This window comes from Apis cerana, linkage group LG10, assembly GCF_029169275.1.
Source record: "Apis cerana isolate GH-2021 linkage group LG10, AcerK_1.0, whole genome shotgun sequence".
NCBI lineage: Eukaryota > Metazoa > Arthropoda > Insecta > Hymenoptera > Apidae > Apis > Apis cerana.
The window spans coordinates 3,023,670-3,032,720 of NC_083861.1; the positions used below are offsets into that span (position 1 = coordinate 3,023,670).

General features: G+C 24.2%; 1 long non-coding RNA gene across 1 annotated transcript; it reads right to left on the reverse strand.

Moving 5' to 3' along the window:
- Positions 1-695: 695 nt before the first annotated feature.
- Positions 696-5,745, reverse strand: LOC133666821 (uncharacterized). Its single transcript, XR_009831511.1, has 2 exons — positions 4,731-5,745; positions 696-4,588 (listed from the first exon to the last, which is right to left on the reverse strand). It is a non-coding gene; the product is annotated as an uncharacterized LOC133666821 (long non-coding RNA).
- Between the last annotated feature and the right edge of the window lie 3,306 nt (positions 5,746-9,051).

Consider the following 9,051-nt stretch of genomic DNA (forward strand, 5'->3'; position numbering starts at 1 on the left):
ATCCAATGTCGTCCAATGTCGTCCAATGTCATCCACTGACGTCCAATGTCGTCCAACGTCATCCAACGCTGTCCAACGATGTCCAACGATGTCCAACGATGTCCAACGATGTCCAACGATGTCCAACGATGTCCAACGATGTCCAACGATATCCACTGATGATATTGAATGTCCATTGATACATCGAATATAAGAAATTATAAAAAGGAAATTAAAATCATTATCCTGTTAATCATCGTGATCCCACGTCGTCCAACGTCGTCCAACGTCGTCCAACGATGTCCAGCGATGTCCAGCGATGTCCATCGATGAAATCCTAAATTTAACTTATACTAGATCTTAATACTAAATCTTAGATCTATTTTACATATATATCTTACATATATCTTACATCTTATATCTATCTTACATTATTGAAAAAACTAGAACCTATATCTAAGATGCATGCATCTTGTCATTTACATCGAATGTAAAAAACTTTATTAGTACCTTCAGTCTAATCCATTGTTAATTGATCAAAATAATTTAAAGCAGTCATTTTAGACTAGATTGAAGGTGTGCGTAGTTCTTGGCTTGCCATCGCTTTTCGAAAAATTTTCGTATGGAAATGAAGATATCTTTTAAATATAAAAATATGAAAAGCGATGCCAATTACCGGGTCTCACCCACGGGGAGGTGACTACGCATCGAGACCCATCAGGTTGAATTTATTGAACAAAGTGACCAGTACATTAAATAATACAATTAATTATCTACAAATCAGATCTTATACATAGAAAAGAAATGTGATACAATTGGTAAATAAATTATCTATCATCATTCATCTAACTTAATCTATATTCTTAATACTACATCTTAAATCTATGATTTATATATCCTACTGGCATCATCCGTACTAAAGATACGCTCCTATTTAACAAAGTAAAAAAAAAAAAGACATAGAAAAAGAAAAAAAGTAAAGGGATTGAAAATATTTATGAATGAATGTTTGTATATATAGAGTTGATTTTATGTTAAGGAGCGTATCATCTTACGAAATGTGCTTACAATAAACTTAATTTAAATGTCTATTTTACATTAAACTTAAACCTAAGACTTAAATTTAAGACTTAATTTAAATGTCTATCTTACATTAAACTTAAATCTAAGATTTAAATTTAAGACTTAAAATTTATTTAAATCTTAAATTTAAGTTTAAATTTAATCGAAGATATCTTAAAAATTACATATAGAATAAATTAAAAATTTTATTTTGATATTTCACGCAGGAATTCCGAATATTTATTCAATTGTTTCATAATTAAAAATGCAAGAATACTAACAAATTTTATTTAATTTTAGGGAAATAGTAGAAAAAAATTTTAATTTTAATTTTGACAACGAATAATTATTTGTCATTTGTTCCAAATAAATCAACTGTTTGTATCAATATATCGTAATAAGAATATTAATTTATAATATTAAATAAATTAATGTTCTTATTGCATAATGCGAACAATTTTATGTAATAGTACGAGAGTTTGAAATTCAAATGAATAAATTTTTTAGCAGTATTTTCATTAACAAATGTTGTAATAATTAGGGGCGCTGAAAAAAAATGATAGCCAGAAAAGGCTACAAGGACCACACTTGTGATCCAAAAACAGGATCATTTCCACAATGTTAGTGGAAGAATATGGGCATTTTATAAACGCAACACTACTTTCAAAAACGCGATCATTATATAGCGCAACACTACTTTCAAAAACGCGATTATTTTTTGACGCAACACTATTTTCAAAAACGCGATTACTTTTCAACGCAACACTAATTCTTAAAATGAATTTAATATAAATGCAAATGAATTGAAAGTTAATATCTCTAATTAAAACTCGAAATAAAATAAACATAAAATTTTTTAATACTACTATTTAAAAAAAATTATATTATTAAATGTAATAATGATTAAAATTATTAAAAAAAAATCGCGATATCTCATAAAACGCAATACTAAAGCAAACGCGATTGTTACTTATTCGCAACACTAATGCAAACCGTAATTTATTTGTCGCAACACTAATTAAAAAATCGCGATTGCCCGTTTTCCCACTTTGTGATCCAAAAGTAGGACCACATTTTTGCAGCTCTTCCAACTGCATTTTATGATCCCAAAACAGGATCACTTCCACAATATTAGTGGAAGAATCATGGGCATTTTATAAACGCAACACTACTTTTAAAAACGCGATCATTTTTTAGCGCAACACTACTTTTAAAAACGCGATTATTTTTTGACGCAACACTATTTTCAAAAACGCGATTATTTTTCAACGCAACACTAATTCTTAAAATGAATTTAATACAAATGCAAATGAATTGAAAGTTAATATCTCTATAATTAAAATTTGGAATAAAATAAACGTAAAATTTTTTAATATTACTTTTTATAAAAAATTGTTTTATTAAAATTAAAATTATTAAAAAAAATCGCGATGTCTCATTAAACGCAACACTAAATCAAACGCGATCGTTATTTCGCAACACTAATGCAAACCGTAATTTATTTGTCGCAACACTAATTAAAAAATCGCGATTGCCCATTTGCCCATGATGATTGTACGTTGGGCCGGAATTCTCATCGGCCATAAATACTATTACTACTACTACTACTACTAATACTACTACTACTACTACTACTACTACTACTACTACTACTATTACTATTACTACTGATTCTAAAACGAGCATAGTGACAAAGTAGTAACAATGACTTCCCATTCTTTGGATCCAGACAAGATCCAAAAAATGAGAAACCATTCGTTGCAGCCCCTCTTCGTGACAGTTTGTCGAGGCCTCTTCGGTCTTCCTCCTTCGGGCGCAATGCCCGCTGAAACTTAAATCTAGGCTCGAGATTTCCTAATCGCAAAAAAAAAAAAGAAAAAAAATAGACTAAATCGCGAAAGCTGAGTGCACATGGACGACCAATAGTCATTACTGACCATTGTCCGCACATGCGCAGAATCTCGAGCGCACGTTCGTTTCGCCCACTTCGCGACCGCGACCGCGAAATTCGAAAAATCGATATAAGTAAAACCAGAAACGAGTGGTCATCGATGACCACTCATCTCAGCTCCACTCTCGATTTTTCAAATTGTATTTCCTGAAACAGGTTGTCACGCGAAAACGCGCCTACCCGACCAGAGACTGTGACAACCTGCCCGGCCCTACCTACTTATAATTAACATGCACACCAGAAAGTATACTACCTATCCTACCTAGCGCTATATTTAAAAATGGCAAAACAATCACACCAACACACCCACTCCACGGTTCTCACACATTACACCCGGGTGCAAAAGCCTACACTAGGGAGAACGTCCCGGGACGCCTCCGACACCCGAGTTTGATACTACTTTCACACTCTAAATTTACGTACCTTTTCCTGAAATCGACTGACGATGGCTAATGATCATTGCGTGAATCGCGACAAAAAATCGTATCTATCTCGATTTTAATTATCAATAAAAATGGCATTACTAAAATTTAATAATTGGTATCAATTTACAATTTATAATTTTATGATAATATTAACAAAATTGTAAATCGTATAACTGATAATATAATAAATAAAAATGAGAATCGTAACGACGCAATTCCACAGCCTAATCGCAAACACACACAATGTGGAAAATACGTCGTGCACGATCACTAACTTATCGTCAGTCGCCGTTAAAAACTTATAAACTATAGTCATCATGCCTATTGCCTCTCTCTCACCCAAGTAACACCTGGGCACGTGAGTGAGATCGTGGCAATAGACACGGAAGGGGTTAAACCTGAAAATCCTAAACTAAAAAAATATTATAAATATCTATTTTTTCTCTAACGGACTAATATTCTTTATTTCATCATCTATTTTTACTTTAAATTTTATTCAATGACTCTAATTTTATTAAAGTTATATCTATATAGTATCTATATAATAATAAAGCAAAAGAAAAATAAATAAGAAATTTATTTACAACAAGAAATACTAAATGCAAAATAAACTAATTGAATTGAAAAATTAAAGTTAACATTAATAATTAATTAACATTAATACCTCAGGCGATTCCTTCATCAAAACATAGTTTCGAATTAGAAATTAGAAACACAATGTTCAATATTATTGTTTTGATTCCGAAATCTACCTGTCGCGATATATCTTCTTACACATTTTCGTATACGAAGGAACTAAAATTTAAAATTTTATATTTTGTATCATATGATTGTTGAAAATTGAAAATCGAATAATTAAAATATATTATAATATAAAGCGAAGTGTAAAAAAGAAAAGAAAATTTTTAGTTTATTAGTATTTGAGAAACGCGATGTGCAAGAAGATCTAGCCTGAGCTAATAAATAAAACACAGAAAATGTTACTACTCACGGATATAATAAGTATATCCGTGGTCACTATGTCCGTTGCAAAAATCTACGTATACAACCAATCACTCGTGTCGATTCGGACCTTTCGTCCTACGACATGCTTGAGTGACCGGAGGAACATAAATGCATGCGACTCACCATTAGATGCGAAGAATATTGGCAGGGGGATGTTAGGAAATATCTGTAACAAAAAAAGAAACAACATAATTTAAAACATAATCCAGATTATTGAAAATTGAATTCTAAATTTAAAAATTAAAAATCTAATGATTTATATTGAGATAAAAAAATAAGAATTTAAATAAAATGATATAGATAATTACCTCTTCGCGTGATGGATGACCGCCGTATTTTCTTGAGAGAAGCACTGACTCTAAACGCGTAGTCTTTTAACGCGACCGGTTAAAAATTAAATTCGGCGAACAAACACTGATTCTAATTTCGCGTTATTCATTAAAGAATTTAAAAACTTTTACGAAAGCAATCACTGACTCTACTGATCGCGCGCGGTAACAAAAATTTACTGAAAATAAAATTGCATAATAAGGGAGGGATAGGGTGGAAAAAAAAGTAAAATATTCGATATTTTTCCTTTTTTTTCTTTTTCGTTTCAAACATTTGTTTAAGAAAATACTGCTATGAGTTCTAAGATACTTTTTAACATTCAAAAATTTTTATGAATTATTTAGAAAAATTTGGAAAATTATTTGAATAATTTGGAAAAATTACGTTATAATTGTTCGCTATCAAAATTTAGATTATAATCAATTATAATAAATGATGTCGCGAATTATAAATTTTCGAAATTTCTTGCAAAATAATCAAAATTTTACAAGTTAAAGATACAATAACAAAAACTTAAACTTAAACTTAAACTTAAACTTAAAACTAGTGTAGTTCTTAGCTTGGCATCAGTTTTCAAAAACTAATCATTCTAATATAGTTTTAATACAATATTTTTAATGTGATATTTCTAATAATTTAATCAAATAATATAAAACGAAAACCGATGCCAATTACCGGGTCTCACCAACGAGGAGGTGACTACGTCGAGACCCATATAATTATATTTGTTATAATTTATTATAATATTATAAATTATTATAAATATTTATTATAATATAATAAATAATTATAAATAATGTAAATTAAATATTAAAACAAATTAAATGTTAAATATAAAATTAAAAGAAAATTATAAATTAAAATATAAATCAAATTTTGAAATAAAAATTAAAATTGAAAGTTAAAGTGAATTGAAAGTAAAATTAAATAAAATTAAACAAAATTAAAAAGCAAATTAAAGTTTGAATTAGAAATCGAATAATAAAGTAAACTAAAAACTAAAAACTAAAAACTAAAAACTAAAAAATTATAAATTATAAATTATAAATTATAAATTGTAAATTGTAAATTGTAAATTGTAAATTGTAAATTGTAAATTGTAAATTGTAAATTGTAAATTGTAAATTGTAAATTGTAAATTGTAAATTGTAAATTGTAAATTGTAAATTGTAAATTGTAAATTGTAAATTGTAAATTGTAAAATTGTAAAATTGTAAAATTGTAAAATTGTAAAATTGTAAAATTGTAAAATTGTAAAATTGTAAAATTGTAAAATTATAAAATTATAAAATTATAAAATTATAAAATTATAAAATTATAAAATTATTAATTATTATAAAATTATAAAATTATAAAATTATAAAATTATAAAATTATAAAATTATAAAATTATAAAATTATAAAATTATAAAATTATAAAATTATAAAATTATAAAATTATTATAAAATTATAAAATTATAAAATTATAAAATTATAAAATTATAAAATTATAAAATTATAAAATTATAAAATTATAAAATTATAAAATTATAAAATTATAAAATTATAAAATTATAAAATTATAAAATTATAAAATTATAAAATTATAAAATTATAAAATTATAAAATTATAAAATTATAAAATTATAAAATTATAAAATTATAAAATTATAAAATTATAAAATTATAAAATTATAAAATTATAAAATTATAAAATTAAAAATTAAAAATTAAAAATTAAAAATTAAAAATTAAAAATTATAAATTATAAATTAAAAATTAAAAATTAAAAATTAAAAATTATAAATTATAAATTAAATAAAATAAATAATATGTATAATAAATATAAGAATAAATAATAAGAAATTATTCAGAATGTTATAAAATTTCTGTTAAAGTGTTATGATTTCGATGTTATCGCGACGCGAGTTCGATAGGAAATGATGGCTCTCGCCCGTCCTGTCCCGTATTTATACAAGCGCGTGAGCCGAAGTCGAACGAAAATATACGACCTTTTCCGATTATATCAAAATAAACTTTTCGAATATATTAATCAACGATTTATCAATTTTTATACTTCCACTGTTAATTTATTGTTAATTTATTGTTAATTTATGAATTTGATAATAATTTTTATATTTTTATTATTAATTTATAGACTTAATAATATATTAGGACATTATATATGATAATTAAAATATGTTTTTACGAAATAAAGTAAAATTTTATATTTTATAACATCAATTTTCGACTTAAAATTATATTAAAAATTTATCCTTGTTATTTTATGAAAAAAATAAAATATAAAATAACCAGAATAGATTTATATGATCATTAATTTAATAAATTTAAAACTTTTATTCTAATTTACTTAACGAATAATTTATTACCATAATAAATATAATAAATCGTATAATTACTAATTTTTAATTTCATTATATTAATTTTAGCAGTCTAGTTAATAATCAAAATAATACAAAGAAATTATATTTTAGACTACACTGCAAGTATGCGTAGTTCTTGGCTTGCCATCGTTCTTCAAACACTATTAATGATGAAATATAATTGAAAATATATCGAAAAATTGTTATTAAAATATTCATAAAATATTTTTTTAAATATTTATAAAAATATTTATAACATATAAAATTTAAAAAGCGATGCCAATTACCAGCCAATTACCAATGTCCCACCAATTCTTAAATGTATCTTATTTTATTTTAAATAATAGAACTTAAATCTAAGATGTGCGCATCTTATAATTTATATCGAATATAATAAATTATAATAAAAATATTAAAATATAAATCTTAAAATTAAATATTAAATTTGTTCACAAATCAAGAATACCTTCGATCAACTTAAAGCGAAAAAACTTGAAAAAACTTGAAAAACGTAATTATTTATTATTTAATTTAAAAATATTGTAATGTGCAAAAAAAGATAGTTATTATAAGATAATTAATTATTATAAGTTAACAAGAATTGAAAAATAGGAAAAAAATTTATTCTCAAAGTTAAAATAATCTAAAAGAACTAAAACGTAAAAAAAGAATTTAGTATAAATATAATCTAAAGAGATCTAATTAAGAAAATAAAAAAACAACAAAATTTACCAAATTTAAGTGTTAAATTTCAATGTTTTCAATATTAAATTTTTCTTTTATATGTTGCTACTTTGTTGGGTTAACTTAATTATTATTCAAATTCTTTTATTCTTCTATGTGTTCTTCTATTTCAATATATAATAATGATAAATTATACTAAATTCATTTTTTAAGTTTAAATCCTTTTAGACTTTCTTAACTTTAAGTTTAATTAATTTTTTCTTCCATGTTTTTCATTTTTTAATATTCTACTATAGCTAGAGTTAATTTATTATATCTATAGTTAACTTATTATAGTTAATCAATCTTATATCCTCCTCTTGCGCCTATATATGTATTCATCATTTATATATTATAAAATTAAATTATCTTTCATATGTTGTAACATATAGAAAATACAGAACATATAGAACATATAAAATTTAACATTGTAATACATAAATAATGAACGAAGCATAAAAATAATATAATATGAAAATTAATTAAACAATAAAATAAAAAAAGAGACATAATAAAGAAAAAATTTAACACAAATATGATATAAATCAAGATAATACAAAAACAATTAAATTTATCAAGTTTACAATGTTAAATTCTTCTTTCATATGTTTCATTTATGTTATATTTAGTTAGTTATTATTTTAAATTTCCTCTTATTTATGTTCTTCTCTTTTTCCATTTCAATTAATACTTATTCTAAATCCTTTTTCGATGTTTTAGTTCATTTAGATTCTTTTTAATTTTGAGAACAACTTCTTTTCCAATATTTCAATTCTTTTCCATATTTTAAAAATATGTTATATTCTCTTTTTATATTTGTATATGTATTCATCATTTACATATCATAAAATTAAATTCTCTTTTATATGTTGCAACATATAGAAAAGGAATTTAATCTTATAATATATAAATAATGAATAAATTATAAAAGAATATAATATGAAAATTAATTAAACAGTAACACAAAAAAAAGGAACATAATAAAGAAAGAGTTTAACACAAATATGATCTAAATCAAGATAATACAAAAACAATTAAATTTGTCAAATTTACAATGTTAAATTCTACTTTCATATGTTTCATTTATGTTATATTTAGTTAGTTATTATTTTAAATTTCCTTTTATTTATGTTCTTCATTTTTTCCATTTCAATTAATACTTATTCTAAATTCTTTTTTGTTGTTTTAGTTCTTTTAGATTCTTTTTAATTT